The following is an 18,839-nucleotide window of genomic DNA, read 5'->3' as shown; positions in this document are numbered from 1 at the left end:
CTGTATCTCTCTCGCTCTCTCTCTCAAAATAAACTTAAAAAATATTTAATGACTAAGTAAGCAACAAAGAAAAAATCAGAGATTATGTACGACGGTAAGAGAACAAGTTTCCTCTACTCTCAATTTTAAAGTCAGCTAAAACACAAGATATCTAAGCCCTGTGCTACCTTTGCTTCTGAAGTCCACTATCACGTTTTCCTATATAGCATAAGGAGTATTTTTCTCTAGTCCCTGCTACATATGACACTACTTTTTAAAAATGACTTAAGATGTTCAATATGTGCATACAAAGCAAAAGGATAATGTCAACGGGATGGTAGACAGTTTGGTACCCAACAGACCAACTTTTTGTGGAGTAATAAGCTTGTCAAACTTCTCAAATTCCTTTATAGTGCTGGACTCCCAGGGGAAAACTGCTTTCAGAACACCAAGGAAATGATGCTGAGAGCACAAATTCACCACCACCTCTGAAAAAAGTGAAACCACCTCCTTCTCTGAACAAGCAACAGCAGGTAACTTTCTACAAGTACCATCAGGATTCCCTTTAGTGCACTAGCCTGCAAGAGGGCAGTGTCTCTGGGCTGCTGACCTAATCATCTGTTTTTATACTGTACATTTAATGGTCTTTGTGGAACCTGTAATAATGAAAATCGCCTGCACGAGTATATTCAAATTTTAAAAAATGGACACGGCTTTTTATTTAAAAGCCTTATTATTCTTTAGTTTACCTTAGAAAGTGAAATCCAAGAAAATGAAAAATGAAGGTCATAAAGCTAGTTTTATTGACTTCTAGGTAGAATTTGTTCTCACCATAACCTGTGACCCTTCCAAAAATAACATATCAAGAGTGAATGCAGCTAACCATACCCCCGACTTTTAGGAATTTTAGTCAAGCCTGTTTACTAGCTTTTTAAAGCACTCTTCCCCAAGGCGGTACATGCATGCGCGCGCACGCGCGCGCGCGCACACACACACACACACACACACACACACACACACACACACACACACAGAGGAATATTACTCAGCCATAAAAAAGAATGAGATCTCGCTATCTGCAACATAAATGGACGTAGAGGGTATAATGCTAAGTGAAATAAGCCAGACAGAAAAAGGCAAATTACCATATGATTTCATTTTTATGTGGAATCTAAAAAAACCAAAAACCAAAAAAAATAAATGGACAAAGAAACAAGCAAAAAACCAGACTCTTAAATACAGAGAACTGGTGGCTGACAGGAGGAGGATGAGGGGATGGGTGAAATGGATAAAGGAGATTAAGAGGTACCAACTCCCAATTATAAAATAAAGTCTTGGGGCGCCTGGGTGGCTCAGGCGGTTGAGCGTCCGACTTCAGCTCAGGTCACGATCTCGCGGTCCGTGAGTTCGAGCCCCGCATCAGGCTCTGGGCTGACGGCTCAGAGCCTGGCGCCTGCTTCCGATTCTGTGTCTCCCTCTCTCTCTGCCCCTCCCCGTTCATGCTCTGTCTCTCTCTGTCTCAAAAATAAATAAATGTTAAAAAAATAAAAAAATAATAAAATAAAATAAAATAAAATAAAGTCTTGGTGGGATGCACGGCTAGCTCAGTCAGTACAGCGTGTGACTCTTGATTTCAGTGTCCTAAGTTTGAGCCCCATGTCGGGGGCAGAGTTTACTTAAAAATAAATAAAAAACAAAATAAAGTCACGGAGATGAAAAGTACAGCACAGAAAATACAGTCAATATTGTGATGGTGTTGTACGGTGACAGATGGTGACTGTACTTATCATGACGAGCACCAAATAATGTACAGAACTGCTGAGTCATTATGTTGTACGCGTGAAATCTAACACTATGTTAGTTATACTTTAATAAATAATAAATGACTTAACGAGCCAAACTCGTAGAAACAGAATGGTAGCTGCCAGGGCTGGGTGGTGGAGAAAATGAGACGTTGGTCAAAGGGTGCAAACTTCCAGTTGCAAGATGAGTGAGTACAGCACAGTGGCTGTTGCTAGTAGTCCTACATTAGAGTTGAAATTTGCTAAGACAGTACATCCGAAATGTTCTCTCCACCAAAAAATTGGTAATTATGTGAGGTGATGAAATGTTAACTTTATCTTGATCATCATTTCACACCACTGTACACCTTAAATTTACACAATGTTAGGTCAAATTTTATTTTTTAAATATATAAATAAAAACACTCCTCCTCGTAATTACTAAAGGAATCCCCGGCTGATGCTCTCCACCCCTGTCCCCTTTCTCCACCCTGAAGGCTAGAACAGATGAGCACATCCTTCTCTTCCCCAGTCTCCTCTTTGGGGAGTACAGGTTCCACATCTGAGAGTGGGGACAGTCCACCTCGCCATCACAATAGCCACAAGAACTCCCTTTGCTGATTCCTCTTGCATAAAGGCTGGAATTTCTCTTTGGCCAAGCTGTTATTTTGGAGTACAGATGAGTTGTACACAAAACTTAATATGATCTCTGACTCATTTATACTTACTGGACTCGCATGAAAACAAAAACAAGTTACAGGCGTCAAGAAAATTATGCCTGGCCGTTGTCTATTGAATTTTTTAAAGTTTACTTATTTATTTTGACAGAGAGAGGAGAGAGCAGGTGGGGGAGGAGCAGAGAGAGGGAGAGAAAAAGAATCCCAAGCAGGCTCTGCATGGCCTGACACAGGGCTCAAACTCACAAACCCTGAGATCATGACCTGAACCAAAGTCAGAAGCTCAGCTGACTAAACCACCCAAGGCGCCCCCTGAATTTTTAAAAAAGTTTTATACTAAACCAAAAACATAGTGAAGTTCCAACTCTCAAATTTTTGTTCAACCACGTCCCTACTTGAAAAATACTGACCCTAAAAATAAAGTTCCCTGAACTTTGTCCTTCTCCTGAGAATTGACAATTTGCAAATAAATCAACCACTATATCCCGCTTTGCTATAGTGAATACCATCTAAAACATTTAATGGCATCCAAAAACTTTGCCAATCAGATAACTGAAAGAATATACCAAGTAGGGATAAATTTAAGCATTAGTTTTTTCAAGTTAAGTTTATCTTGAATTTTAAGATATTTACAATCATGCTTTCTACTACATATCCATCAAATACTTAGCATATTCTTAGTTTCCGTGTGCACACATTACAGAGTTGTACAGCAAGTGGGGATGGAGTAGCATGAAGGGACAGAGCAGGATAATGGGAGCACTTAGGAAAGAACTGCATGCATCTTTCCAAGGTCTCCCATTTCTAACTTACTTTACAATTGCCCCAAACCCTCAACGTCAAAGAGGACTTGCTGTAGGACTCCATTTATATGTAGTTCAAGAACAGGCAAAACTAATCAATGAACGTAGAAATAGGTAATATTAATCAGCCTCTTGGAAGCAGGGTGAGAATGACTGGGAAGGAGCATAAGAGAACCTTTCAGGGTGAAGAAAATGTTCTCTACTTTGATGGCGTATTAATGTATTTGTCACTGTATTTGTCAAAACTCTTCAAACCGCACATTTAGAATATGTGCATTCCAACGTATGCAAATTAACCTTACGTTCTTAAGGAAAAAAAAGTAGTTACTTCCTTTCCACAAAGAGGTCTGTCAAAGAAGTGACAACTCTGCTTTCAATCATTCAAGAGACTAGATCTGATGATCACTGCATTTTTTTGTTACTGGTTTTTTGTAATTCTACCCGTCCACTCATTGTCATTGCTTCATGTATATAGCCTAATCTCTAGAATCATGTTAGGTTACATGGCAAAGTGGAATTAAGGTTGCTAATCACTGATCTTAAAATAGAGAGATAATCCTAGATTATCTGGGTAGGCCCAACTCAATTACAAGGGTCCTTAAAATATGGAAATGAGGCAGAAGAGTCAAAACCAGAGAGAGGTCAGCGTGCGAAAACCTGGCCCAATACTGTTCCCTTTGAAGACAGAGGAAGGGGTCCTAAGCCAAGAAATGCAGGTGGTCTCTGGATGCTAGAAAGAGACAAGGAAACAGGTACTCCCTCAGAACCTCCGGAAGCAGCCTACAAACACCTTGGTTTCAAGCCAGTGAGACCCATTTTGTACCTCTAACCTCCACAGCTGTAATAAATTTGTGTGGTTTTAAGTCATTAGACTGGTGGTAATTTGTTACAACATCCATAGGAAACTAATCCATAGGATGGAATGAAAAAAAAGCAATGACCTGATTCAGAGTCATTATGATTTATACAACTTAAAAGCCAAATTTCTTTACATCTCAGAGCCTCAGTTTTCTCATTTATGAAACAGGGAAACTATGTTCTCTGCATCTTACAAAGATGCCTATATAATTACTTGAAAATATAGAGGGTATCCCTGACCCCCACCCCACGTGCTGCCTATGTCCAGGTTCTCCCTCCTGCCCCTCCAATGAAATGAAGCTTCCTACCCCCCAAAAAACAGAGTATATGTAAATATGTTTTTATCAACTATAAAATGTCTACAGATGTGAGCTAGTAAATATTATTACATAAGATCAATATTAACAAGGTAACCCTCATGCTGGGATATAAAGATATATTCAATATATTGTATATACATATACAATTAAGAGTTCTATAAACAAGGCTTCGTTGATATTTATTGAACTATGTGTTCCTGAAAGTTTTAAGTCAAAAAAATCATTTAAATTTCTAAGAAATCTCTTCAATGGTAAATAAATAAATGAAGTTAGCTCTGCACCCAACGTGGGGCTTCAACTCATGACCCTAAGATCAAAAGGTGCATGCCCAGGGCTCCTGGGTGGCTCAGTCAGTTGAGCATACAACTTCAGCTCAGGTCAGGATCTCTTGGTTCAAGAATTCAAGTCCCTAGTTGGGTTCTATGCTGACAGCTCAGAACCTGGAGCCTGCTTTGGATTTTGTATCTCCCTCTCTGCCCCTCCCCTGCTCATGCTCTGTTTCTGTCTCTCTCAAAAATAAATAAACATTAGGGGCACCTGGGTGGCTCAGTCGGTTAAGCGTCTGACTTTGGCTCAGGTCATGATCTCACGGTCAGTGAGTTCAAGCCCCGCGTCGGGCTCTCTGCTGACAGCTCAGAGCCTAGAGCCTGGAGCCTGCTTCCGATTCTGTGTCTCCCTCTCTCTCTCTGACCCTCCCCCATTCATGCTCTGTCTCTCTCTGTCTCAAAAGTAAATAAACGTTAAAAAAAAAAAATTAAAAATAAATAAATAAATAAATAAACATTAAAAAAATTTTTTTAAACAGTTGCATGCTCTACTGACTAAGCCAGCCAGGTGCCCCTTCAACGGTAAAATTAAAAAACATTTTTTAAAAGTTTATTCACTCAGGGAGAGAAAGTGCAAGTGGGGGGGGGGAGAGGGAGGGGGGGAGAGGGAGGGGGGGAGAGGGAGGGGGGGAGAGGGAGGGGGAGAGAGGGAGGGGGAGAGAGGGACGGGGAGAGAGGGACGGGGAGAGAGGGACGGGGAGAGAGGGACGGGGAGAGAGGGACGGGGAGAGAGGGACGGGGAGAGAGGGACGGGGAGAGAGGGACGGGGAGAGAGGGACGGGGAGAGAGGGACGGGGAGAGAGGGACGGGGAGGGGGAGGGGGAGGGGGTGGGGAGGGGGAGGGGGAGGGGGAGAAAATCCCAAGCAGGTACCACACTGTCATCACAAAGCCCAACGCAGGGCTTGAACTCATGAACCATGACATCATGACCTGAGTGGAAGTCAGAAGCCCAACCCACTGAACCACCCAGGCGCCCCTCAATGGTAAAATTTTAAAAGAACTAACTCTTCTACTACATACTTCTCATTCCATAAAGAACACATCACATAGCAATTTATAAGGACACTATACATATAATAAATTATTAGAATAGAGAATTTAATATTTATAGAATTATGTCACTTAGAGTTATGGTCAATTTTACATCACCTTTAATAAAACAGAAGAGGAATGATCTGGATAAATACCATTCACACAATTTTTAAAAAATTAGTTATTACCTTTGGACTTCTCATCATACTGCCACAATACATATTCTCCCTCTTCTTTCCATTCTTCATTACTTTTAAAGAATTTAAATGTTCCCAAATAATGGGACAGACACAAATGGGGGCCTATATAATTTAAATCCCTATGAAACTAGCTCTAATATATCTAAGATAGCTAAAAATCACTCCCCAAAATCTTGCCATTACTAAAGGCCCTTTCTTCTTCACTTATAGGAAACGAGAGCTTAGCATTTTAATAATTTAAATTCATAACCCTGTGCCATTAGAATTGACACAATAAATCTAATTCATAAAAATTTAATCTTGTAAGTCAATAACCTGAGAGGAAATATTTAAAACATATAAACAACCCAAAACTAATTTGTAGAATATATAATGAACTACAAATCAACATAAATAAAATAGATGACAACATAACAGAAAAATGAACAAAGTCAATGAGTAGGCAATTCAAAAAAGAAATATACGTGGCTAATAATATATGGAAAAATGCTCATTTTCACTAGCAATCAGGAAATGCACATCAAAAGTTTTCATCAAGTGAAATGAAGGAAAAATAGCATCTAATACCAGAAAAGCTATGGAAAATTTAGTATTGTCATATATGGTACAAAGCAGATTACTAATGCCTCTGAGAGGGAGTTTCAATATTTACTAAAAATTAGAGTGTGTATACCATTCAATCAGAAAATTCTACTTCTAGGTGTCTGTCTGGTCTTTGTTCCTAGGTTCCTGGCACAGAGCTTCTGAAACTCTTGGAATTTCCCGAGTGATAAGAATGTCTTCACTATTCACAAGCCCCCTCGGTGACATGTGACTTCATGCTACTGAGACAATTCAGAATGGGGGCTAGTCACCAGAAAGACCAACCCTGAGTGAAGGCGTGAGGGGCAATGAGCCAGGCAACCTCTAGGGAGGAAAGAGGGTCAGAGATTAAGCTAATCATATGGCCAATATGTAACCAACCATACCTACGTAATAAAACCCAAATAAAAAGGGACACCTGGTTTGGGGGAGCTTTCTAGTTTGTGAACACACTGTTGTGGTAGGAGGGTAAGGAGAAAGCAGGAAAGCACTGTGTTCACGATCCTCCCAGACCTAACACCGTGTCTCTTCATTTGACTGCTCCTACTTTATATCCTTTATAATAAAACTATAGTCCCATGTATAGCATTTTCCTGAGTACCATGAGTTATTCTAGTGAATTCCCAAACCTGAACAGTCATGGGACCTTCCCCTGCCACCCCACGTCCTCCAAATTTGTAGTCAGTTGATCAGAAGTACAGCTGGCCTGGGAACCCCAAAATGTAGCTGAATCTGAAGTGAGGGCAGTCTTCGGACAGTGCCCTTAAACCTGGAGTCTGACAATTCCAGCGGGTTGATGTCTGAGAAAGATCCATACATGTGCACATATTCATAAAGGTGTTTTTTACAACACTGGTGAAGTGTAAACGTCCTAAATGCTTACCGACAGAAGAAGGGTTAAACTACAGTATATATGCAGATTATGGAATAGTAAGTATGCGGCAGTTACAGAAGAGTTACACTCATATGTCCTCCCACATAAAAAGTTCCTAAACCCATTAAAGAGAAAAAAACAGGTTTTAGAAGATAGTACGCCCCCGCCGGTCTTGTCAATAAGCTCTATCGCAAAATTTCATACAAATGAAACCGTTTTTCTCCAAGTATGTGAATCAATTTACCAAAAAGTTAGGAAGTACACATACAAAACAATCATAATAGTGACATCCGGGGAGTGAATGCGTCACCAGGGGAGTGAAAGTGACTTTCATTTTATCTGAACCATCAAAATTTCATAAAAATGGATTCATATTTCTTAGGCAATTAAAAAAAAAAGAGGACTTCCAGTTAAAGACAATTGCCTGAACATATTTATCAGCCTCTGCTCAGTTCAAACATCCTACTAAAATCTTTAAGAATGTATTTTTTCAAGGAAATAAGCCTATAAAAGATAGAGGGGATAAAAGGGTTATCGTTAGACTACAGAAAGAAAAGCAGTGGCAACTTTCATCACAGAACTAGGAAAGCAGAAAAGCAACCAGATTTACAGCAGGCACATGAAGTGGCAGGCGCGAGAAAAGGACTAAAAAGAGAGTTACTCCAAGTCTCTTTCCAGTTGTCCTCCCTGACTTGCAGCAACTAGGCAGCTATCCCACCCCAACCCTGGCATTAGACTGGAGGTTTGTTATTTGGAGGGAGAAAAGTTTCTGGACTTGGGGACAACAGGAATAGTGACAGGCAGAGGTCCCTACTGATAACGAATATGAAAATTAAGTGAAAAGTACCACACTGAGTGTTATCAGTCCCGTCTTTCTTCTCCTCTGCTCCTAGAATAGAGGTATAAAAAAGTGCATCCTCCAGGCCAAAAAGAGAGAGAGAGAGAGAGAGAGAGAGAGAGAGAGAGAGAGAGAGAAGCCACTCTGGAAAATATGACCAATTCAAGAGAAAAAGACACTAATTCTTAGGAATTTCTTAATTCCTAAGAAAAAGGGCACAGACAGATACCCCTAGGTGTTCAGACAGCTTCCAATCAGCTTTTTAGTGCTTTAAAAATGAGTGAATAACCAACCAACGATCACCAAACATTTGAAGAAAGAACCTAATGAAAGACTGAAGTCAAACAGAAAAAGCAACTGGGAAGAAACTGAGTAATTGGGAGGGTAAAAAAAGCATATGCATACACACAAACACATGTCATTAATAGTCTGAGGAAAAGATCTTGTACCCACAAAACACAAACAAAATGTATGAAAAAATTCACAATAAAAAACTCTCGGAAATTTTAAAAGATTACAGAAACCGACAAAAATCAACTGAAGGGTTAGAAGATAAAAGCTGGGGGGAAAAATCCCCCCTAAAGAACAAAAAGATATAAAAAAGATAAAGCAAAGGATCACTCTATATCCAACACTGAAATAATGAGAAAAGAAAATGGTGGAAGAAATAATCACAGAAATAATTTTTAAAAACTACCCAAAATGAAAGACCAGAGTTAGCAGATTGAAAGGACCTACCAAATATGCAGTGCATGAACACAGAACCATTCCAACACATGTAATATCGTCTTCCCACTTAATGCTATTTTGCATTGTGTTTCTATCATTTGCCACTGAAAAAGTCTTAAGACTCTATGACCACAATGCAACACTTCTAGGGAACACTAGAAATAACAAAAGGGCAGTAAGAACAACAGTAAATTTCCCACCAAAACACGTTAAAGCCACACTTCAACTCCTCGCTAAAAGAAAAAAAAATCTAAATGTAGTGAACAAAGGGCACCTGGGTGGCTCAGTCAGTTAAGCGACCAACTCTTGATTTTGGCTCAGGTCACGATCCCATCGTTCATGAGATTGAATCTGCATCAGGCTCCGCGCTGACAGCACAGAACCTGCTTGGGATTCTCTCTCCCCCTCTCTGTGCCATTATCCCATGCATGCTCCTTCTCAAAATAAATAAACTTAAAAAATAATAAATGTAGTGAACAAAATTATTTCTCAAGGGAGTTCATTTAATGACAGTGAAAATACTAAGTATCTAAAGCTATGGGAAGTGACTACTTATATGGACCAAGGGGGTAATCATCGCCTTAATGTTTTTATCATTAAAAAAAGAACAAATGAAAAATAAAGTGAACTAAGAAACTTGGCTGGCTCTGGTAGAGCACGCAACCCTTGATCTCAAGGTCGTGAATTCTACACTGGGTGTAGAGCTTACTTAAAAAAAAAAATTAGGGGTGCCTGGGTGGCTCAAGTTGGTTAAGCATCCGACTTCAGCTCAGGTCATAATCTCACAGCTTGTGAGTTTGAGCACCGCATAGGGCTCTGTGCTGACAGCTCGGAGCCTGGAGCCTATTTCAGATTCTGTGTCTCCCTCTCTCTCTGCCCCTCCCCCACTAGTATTCCATCTCTCAAAAATAATAAAACATTAAACAAATTTTTTTAAAAAATAAAATTTAAGAAAAGCTAGGAGAAAGGGCAAAATTAACTTTACAAAATGAGAAAGAAAATAAAAGAATACTAATGAAATTTAAAAATCAATAATAAAAGTGGTAAAATTTATTCAAATCAAAAGCTGGTTCTTTGAAATGAATTACATGTAATAACTCACTATGCACAGTATATGGTTTATTTTTCTCAGCTCATATGTATACAAATAGAATTGAAACATTATCACAGACTAATCAGAATTCAAACAAAAATTAGGATATACAAGATGTCAGAATTCATTAAATTCAAATGATGGAATGTAGTCTTTTTTGATACACTAAATTTATTATTAAAAAACAGGCACTGAATACAATAATGACTGACAGATATTACTCAAAATCCACTTTAAGTATTAAAAAACCTCACTGGAGTTTTCATGGGGAGAAAAAAAAAAAAATCAGATAGTCCTGAAATTATACCTTGCTCGAAGAAGCGGCCCTTTCCAAAGGGCAATTCAGCAATAAACATCAAATGCCTTGAACAAATGCATACCTTTGGTTCAAACAATGCCACATCTCTGATAAATTTTTAAGAAGTGATTGGAGAAACATAAAACATTTGCAAGTCAGGGTTCTGACAGCAATAGTACACGGTGACAGTGCCCACTGCAAACAAACTGTATAAAACCCCAGCTCCCCTCTCACTCTCCCTCCTCCGCATATCTGGTTGGTAAGAACAGGAAGGACATCAAGAATCTGGCCAGTCCACACCGCCTCCAGCGCTACCACCCTGGCCCAAGCCACTGTTATCTGCTGCCCTGATTTTTTTTAACTCCTTACCTGAGTCTTGCCCTCCAGCATCCACTCTCACATCGTGGCCGGAGTAATCCTTTAAAGCCCAAGTATGAGGAGGTGGGGGCACTGGGGGACCCAGTCAGTTAGGCTTAGGCATCTGACTTCAGCTCAGGTCATGATCTCATGGTTTGAGTTCACGCCCTGTGTCACTCTTGCTGCTGTTAGCGCAGAGCCTGCTTCAGATTCTGTCTCCCTCTCTCTTTGCCTCTCCCCTGTGTGTGCGTGTGTCCTCGCTCTCAAAAATAAACATAAAAAATTTTTTTAAGCCCAAGTCCAGTTATGTCAATCTTCTGCTCAAAAAACTCTCAAATGCCTCCCCATCTCTCCCTAAAACAAAAGTCAAAACACCAGGTCAGTGGTTACAAGGCATTTTAGGATTCTGTCCTACCCAACCCCTCTCTGCTCTCACCTACAACCCTCTGCACTCCAAATATACTGGTTTCACAGCTGTTCCCAGGACATATCAGGTACATTCGTTTCTCAGGGCCTTTCTAGAAATTGTTCCTTCTGCCTGGGTATGCTTTTCCCCTAGAGATCCTTCATGGCTTGCTCCCTCCCCTTGGTTTGAATGTCAACCTTGTCAGCGAGGTGATCTCCAAAACATTATTTAAAACAGGGGCAAGCCTCCACCCCACAATCTCTATCCACCTTCCCACTCCATTTTTCCCCATTGCATTCAACACCCTCTGACACACTATGTGTTTTTACTTGCTTACTGTCTCCCTAGAGTAGAAAATAAGGTACCTGAAAGCAGGGACATGTGTTTTATTTCTTCACTTTTGTATCCCTAGGACAGTGAATGGCAAAATAGGTTCTCATTAAATGTTTATGGATTGAATTTTGGAACCCTGAGCAGTCATTAAAAACCACGTTATAAAAAATTCAAAGTGATGGAAGAAACTGATGAAGTGGAAACAGGGTGTTATCAAAGAATATCAAACCCATATATCAAAGAAGAAATCACAAGAGAAATTAAGCAATATTTTTAACTCCAAGGTAAAACCACTTCACAATTTGCGGGATTCACCTAAAGCAACTCTCAGAGGGAAATGTGTAGCCTTACAATCTTACATTAGAACATGAGAAAAGTTTAAAATGAAAAGTATAGAATGAATGTTCCAAAAACATGTATATGAAAAAGTAGACATCGACATTTTATTCTAGTTATTTCTGGTGGCAAGATTACAAGTGATTTGCTATTTCTTTTGTGTGTTTTTCAGTATTTCTGATTTTTTCTAATGAATATTATTTTTATAATAAAAAAATATTTCAATTAACTTCTTTTCCATGGGTTCAATTCTAACGGCTGTTCTCCTACTCTGCTTGTCTCTTAAAATTCTTGTTCCCCAGGCCTCCATGCTTGCTCCTCAATTTATATTCATCCCATAGTAATTTTGTCCATTTTTTGGCTTCACTTACAATCTGCTGATTATTTCTCAAGTTTTTGTAATGTTCTACATTAGTGATGTTCCAAATGCTTAAAGGATACTTCTAAATGGAACTCCTATAGCCACGCAAAATTTAAGCAGGCCTAAAAGAACTAATCATTTCCTAAAATTTCTTCTTTCCTTTTTTAATATTGGTTAATGACATCATTATGCATCCAGGCTCTCAATCCTATCGGTTCTACCTTAGAAATCCTAATCAAATCCAACTTCTCCTCTCCTTCACCAATGCCATAATTTCAATTTAGGCATCTTCCACCAATTATAGTCTAAAAGAGTCCTAGCCTGGGGCACCTGGGTGGCTCAGTTGAGCTTTCGACTCTTGATTTCAGCTCAGGTCATGATCCCAGGTAGTGAGATGGAGTCCTGGGTTGGGCTCCGAGCTGAGTGAGGAGCCTGCTTAAGATTCTCTCTCTTCCCCCCCCCACCCCCCCTTGCCTGTTCATGCGCTCTCTGAAATAAAAAAAATTTAAAGCAAGAGTCCTCCTAGCTTATCTTCCTGCTACCTCTCCCCTCCTAACAACCAACTTAATCATGATTAGCAATGTCATAAAGTGTCACAGACTGCACACTGCAGTACTCGGGAAGGTTGCCATCCATAACAACTATGATAGGAGTGTTGCTACTTTAAAACTTGGTTGGTTAGGTAAAACAAAGGCACAGCACTATAAAATCCTTCAACAAATGGTCCAAACCGAGTTTTCCAGTTTCATGCTCTCATCAGTCCTCCTTACACACTACAATCCAAACTTTTCAGTGTACCCTACCAAAATCCAAGGCTTTTGTGGATTCTTTAGTCTATAGCGTCTCCCCTGCACACAACTTCTAAACCTTTCAAAATACAGTTCAGGTGTTACCTTCCTCTGTGAAGTATTCCTTACCTGAGACAACATACCTTACAAAGCATTTTGTAATAGTCTTATTATGGCACTTGTTACAATATATAATAATCTCAAATTCAACTGGGACCTGAGCAAGCACAAGAGAGGCCAGGTTTGTACACCTGACAACTACAATGCCAGCCCTTAAAAAGAAAAAAGAAAAAAATTATGTTTACTAAAGCCACATTTACCACATTCATTGTTACAACTTTTCTAAAGTAAATAAAAAATGAATTTAAAAATAAAGTTAGAACAGTTGCATCTTTAACTGGCCAAACGAAGTCTATACCCAAAGGTGGTTACACTTTATGATGGTCACATATGATCTCTGCCTTCTGAAATTTACACCTGTCATTCCCTCCCCTTGAGTCTGAGCAGGGCCTATGACTTCTAACCAGTGGAAGCAGTAAAGCAACGGGCTGTGTGTGATTACACGCACGCATTTACGTAAGAGTATAGCACCAGTTCATCTTGCTAGACTTTCTCCTTTGCTGGCTTTGAAGAAGCAAGCTGCCATGAGCCTAGCAACCATGAGGAAATCAATTTTACCAACCAGAGGGGGCTTGAAAGTAGATGCTATCCCAGTCGAGTCTTGAAAAAACAACCCAGTCCTAGCATACCTTTATTGCAGTCTTACAAAAGAACCACGCTAAATTGAACCCAGATTCCTGACCTATAGAAACCGTGAGATAATAAATATGCATTGTTTTGGTCAGCAAAATTTACAGTAATTTGGGGCATCTGGTTGGCTCAGCCAGTTAAGCACCCGACCCTTGATTTTGGCTCAGGTCATGATCCCAGGATCCAGGGATCAAGCCCTTCTTTGTCAGGCTCTGCATTGAGTGTGGAGCCTGTTTTATCTCCCTCCCTCTGCCCCCTCTCCCCTGCTGGCACTCTAAAATTAAAAAAAAAGGGGGGGTTCCTGGGGGCTCAGTTGGTTGAGTGTCCAACTTCAACTCAGGTCATGATCTCGCGGTTCATGGGTTCGAGCCCCACGTTGGGCTCTGTACTGACAGCCTGAGCCTGGAGCCTGCTTCTGATTCTGTGTCTTCCTCTCTCTCTGCCCCTCCCCTGCTTGCACTCTGTCTCTAAAATATAAAAAAATGTAAAAAAAAAAAAAAAAAAAAAAAAAAAAAAAAAGAAATTATAGTAATTTGTTAATAAGGAGAATGGAAAACATATAATGAGAACCTAAGGTATTTCTGAACCCTTTGTTGTTTACACAAAAGACAGGTTTTCCCCAATTTCTAAACACTTAAACAAGTACAGAACAAATTTAAATCATCAGTTAATACCAGTCAAGTGCATGCATAATTAAAACACTTAATTTTTAAATTAAAATACTTTGCTACATAAAACTTTGCCTGTATTTCTTTTTTTTAACCAACTAATATACCCAATTGTACATATACCCAGTATATGCAATAAGTATAATATTAAGGCAATTCTCCTTATAAACACAGGATAAATAATCAATACTTTAAAAGCTAGTATCTAGGGGAGACTGGGTGGCTCAGTTAAGCGTACAACTTTAGCTCAGGTCATAAACTCATGGTTCGTGAGTTCAAGTCTTGCATCGGCCTCTGCTGTCAGCACAGAGCCTGTGTGGGATTCTCTATCCCCCTCGCTCTCTGCCCCTCCCCCCTCCCAAAAATAAACATTAAAAAAAGCTGGTATCTAATGACACTGGTAACCAAAAAACAAATAAGAACCCATTTACTAGTTACCAGGCAAAGCAATCAAATTGGAGGGGGCTGGGGACTTGCTGGAGGCACCATCCTTAGTGAAACAACTGTCTTTGCAGCCAGCAAAGCATCGGAGGTACTTAGGTCAGACAGCTTTCCTATCAGATGATGCCCGGTGCAACACAAACCACCCCTCCCTGCAGCCCATCTTCTACCCTGCAGTCAAGAGAAGTTTCCAGGGGAAAAAGTAATAAAATAAAGCTGGAGGTAGAAGAGAGGAGGGAAAAAAAGAACTGTCAAAATATTCCCGTGCTCCCTTCGGCAGTCCCTATACTAAAACTGGAATGATACAGACAAGATTAGCATGGCCCCTGCACAAGGATGACACTCAAAATATTCCCAATGCAGAAACTTCTAGGTCAGAGTCCACACTTTAGCAAAGCATACAACGCAAGGTATCTTCTACGGTGTTTAAAGACATGTGGGATTACAAGTGAGAGACACTGGGCCACCTGGGTGGCTTAGTAGATTCAGCCTCCAACTCTTGATTTCTTAGGCTCAGGTCATGATCTCACATGGTTTATGAGATCGAGCCCTACAAGTCAGGCTCTGCACGGACAGTGCCCAGCCTGTTTGAGATTCTCTCTCCCTCTCTCTGCCCCTCCCCCACTCATGCTCTCTCGCAAACATTTTAAAAAAGAAATCCTTAAAAAAAAAAAATGTGAAAAAAATATATTAACCACCAGAGTTCTTGTTCTTTTGAGAAGTGACAGAGGTGGTAGTTTTAAGTGTAATTTTGCTTAGGAAAAAGCACATATTTCTATTCTGCCACACTGCACAAAGATTTTCAATTGAATAAAATTCAGCAATAGGAAGATTAATCACAATATCCCAATTCAAACATTTTTGGCACTAGATAACTGGTAAGAATGAGAACAATTCAGTAACAACTAATGAAGATAATCCACTACCTTAAAAACCTTCACCTATCTTGAAGATTAAGAGAAATAAATCTGCCTGGAAATACAGGTTTTATTTAACATATTCGTGTTAAGAGATAACATACACTCCAACATAAGGAAGCAAGTTTCCTCAGGAACAGGAGGTGCCTGAATTACAGACTACTGAAACACTCAAGGACACAACTCAAGCCAATTAGAAGGCCAAAAGCAATTGAGTACCACCAGTTAATTGTCCAGATTAATTCATTTTACATGGTCACTTCTAGGTGCATGGATAGGTTCTAACAGAACCCACATGATTTCTCCAGAAATAAGCTCCATTCACTGGTATATTTGTATACTCCAATTTTCCTTCCCCATCCTTGCTGGATCATTAAAGACTACTATTCTACCACTCACAATAATTGAGTGGTAGAATTGATATTCTACCACTCACAATCAATTGAATATTTGATAATCAAATAAAAAATAAGTTTATTTATTTTGATGGGGGGGGGGGGGGAAGGGGGGGGGAGAGGGAAAAGGAGGGAGAGGCAGAGAGAGAATCCCAAACAGGCTACGCACTGTCAGCACACAGCCTGACACCGGGCTGGATCCCATGAACCTTGAGATCATGACTTGAGCAGAGATCAAGAGCCAGATGCTTAACCCACTGAACCACCCAGGTGCCCCCATAATAGATTTTATGAACACCAGCAACTTGATAATAAGGAAAATGTAGACAAAAAGCCGAAAAAAATCCTAAAATGCCACCAAGGCTTTTAAATTATTGGCCTATATATCAGTGAAGGCCTGTTTTAAAACAAACATGATAGCCAAGAGAAGGCTTTTGTTCATTTTAACAGTATTAAACTCAGCAGTCATAAAACAAAAGAAACATCCTTCAGTTCTAGGGAATTTCTGTAAACTAAAGTATCTGGATTAAGCACTTCTCTTCAGGTTTTCTCCAGAGAGAAATAAGAAAGTATACACAGCTAAAATGCACATTCAAAACATAAAACCAACAGAGAAAACTTCATGCAATTTGGTTATTCATTATGACGAAACTAGTAACAATTCAACCTGTTAGACTAATATTAAAAAAAAAAAAGTGGTACCGTTTAGATTTTCCTTTTCCATAAATCATATGACATCCTAAAAGAGAGTAACAATTTTGAATCTTATTAGCACTGTATTTTCTTATTAGGAAATAATATTGTAAATATCAATTAAGTTTTACAAAATTACAGCAAAACTTCACACTAATTCAGAAATATTCCTTTTCTCAATTTTCAGAGGGCCTTACTTTATATACACCCAAACATCTGTACAACCTGTAACTGAATAAACACATTAATACCATAATACAAAGAAATTAAGTCAAAATGAAGTATAATCAAGTCTAATTTTTAAAATAAGGTTCATCATCTGAAAAAACATAAAAAGAAGGTAAGATTCATCTGGTTTCCTAAATCTCAGGATGAGGAAAATCTTGCTTCTATTAAATCTCCCTGATGAACCTATCCACTGAAATAGAAGCAAAAATCTCATGAAATCAAATGCCACTACAAAGATGTGTTTCTGCATAAGTGTGCTCCATCCACTTGTCTTAACTAGGATTCAAGGTAGTGGCATACTGATTTGTTCCTACCATACAATAGAAGTAATTTCTCTGATCCCCTTCCAGGCTCTCTCAACTGGGGTTCCTCATCTGAACTACCAAGCACAGATAATTTGACCGTTTTCTCCAATTTCCCAAGAATGATACATAACTAGAATCGTTCTAAATGCATAGTAGAAAAAAGTGAATTAGCTGCATACATCAGAGGACTTAGGCCATTAGGATGCCATTCTGTATACAGACCTGGAAGAAATACTGCCACAACAAGTTCCACAGTGTCACTGTGTTATTAGGCTCCAGTCATCCTAACCCCCAAGGTATTTAAAAACAAACAAACAAAAAAACAAAACTAGGTGCACAAAACAAAACTAGGAACTTCAACAAGAAAAGATAAATTTGCTTTACTTCTACTTTTAGGAACCAGGTCTTTTCATTTGCTAATTTACTATGAATTAATAGCAATAGCATGAATGTCAACTATCTTCCCCTGCTCTAAATGGAAGGGTTTTGTTTTGTTTTGTTTTCTTTTTTGAGAAAATAAACCCATACAGATCTACTGACTCTTTGTTAAAGGAAATTACCAGCTCTTAAAAAAGAGATAGTAATCAGTATATTCAAGAAATGAGATATTAATTTGACAGGCTTTTTCGTATTCCTTTAGCAAGCTTTTAAATACATCTTTTGATGATCGTAACTGCTAAATGCAGTTGCTTTTTCACTTTAAGATATTTTTTTAACGTTTATTTTTGAGACAGAAAGAGACCGAGCATGAGCAGGGAAGGGGCAGAGAGAGGGAGACACAGAATCTGAAACAGGCTCCAGGCTCTGAGCTGTCAGCCCAGAGCCCGACACCAGGCTTGAACTCATGAACCATGAGATCATGACCTGAGCCGAAGTCAGATGCCCAACCGACTGAGCCACCCAGGCAGCCCTAACTTTTTCATTTTTAAAGTTTATCTATTTAACTTTGAGAGAGAGACAGAGACAAGGAGAAAGAGAATCCCAAGCAGGCTCCACACCATCAGTGCAGAGCCCAACACGGGGCTGGAACCCACAAACTGTGTGAGATCATGACCTGAGCTGAAATCAAGAGGCAGATGCTTAAACACCTGTGCCACCCAGGTGCTCTTTAATCTCCCATTCTCAAGAAACTCTTGTTATTCCTCAACTACAGCCGTGTTAATTACGATCAAACTAAACTTCAACTATGTTAATTATGATCAAGCCACAGTAAGGACGGCACTAGTTCTTTTTCTCAAAAAAGGAAAAGCTTTTAATGGCCCAATTTTAGGAAATGTCAGTATTTCTACTTACGTATCAAAATTATAACAATTAAAGGTAGGTAAAGAGTTATTCTATATTGAATGTGCAAAGCAGCATTAAAAACATGGAAAAAACTAAACATGACATTCTCGTTTTCAATTTATGCTACCATGAATAGTGATAGTACAGAACATCAGGGCAGATAAATAACATTACTGAACATTCCAC

The 18,839-nt window shown here is 39.3% G+C and overlaps 1 protein-coding gene and 1 non-coding gene across 11 annotated transcripts in view; one reads left to right on the top strand and one right to left on the bottom strand.

Moving 5' to 3' along the window:
* The window catches only part of ZNRF2 (zinc and ring finger 2), a 138,552-nt gene that overhangs the window by 118,108 nt on the left and 1,605 nt on the right, over positions 1-18,839 (bottom strand). The window lies entirely within an intron of this gene.
* On the top strand, positions 15,096-15,203 carry LOC122236769. The gene has a single exon (XR_006215021.1). It is a non-coding gene; the product is annotated as a U6 spliceosomal RNA (small nuclear RNA).

Source organism: Panthera tigris, chromosome A2 (assembly GCF_018350195.1).
Source record: "Panthera tigris isolate Pti1 chromosome A2, P.tigris_Pti1_mat1.1, whole genome shotgun sequence".
Classification (NCBI taxonomy): Eukaryota; Metazoa; Chordata; class Mammalia; order Carnivora; family Felidae; genus Panthera; species Panthera tigris.
The sequence above is the reverse complement of the archived record's forward strand: the minus strand, read 5'-3'. Positions and strand labels throughout refer to the sequence as shown.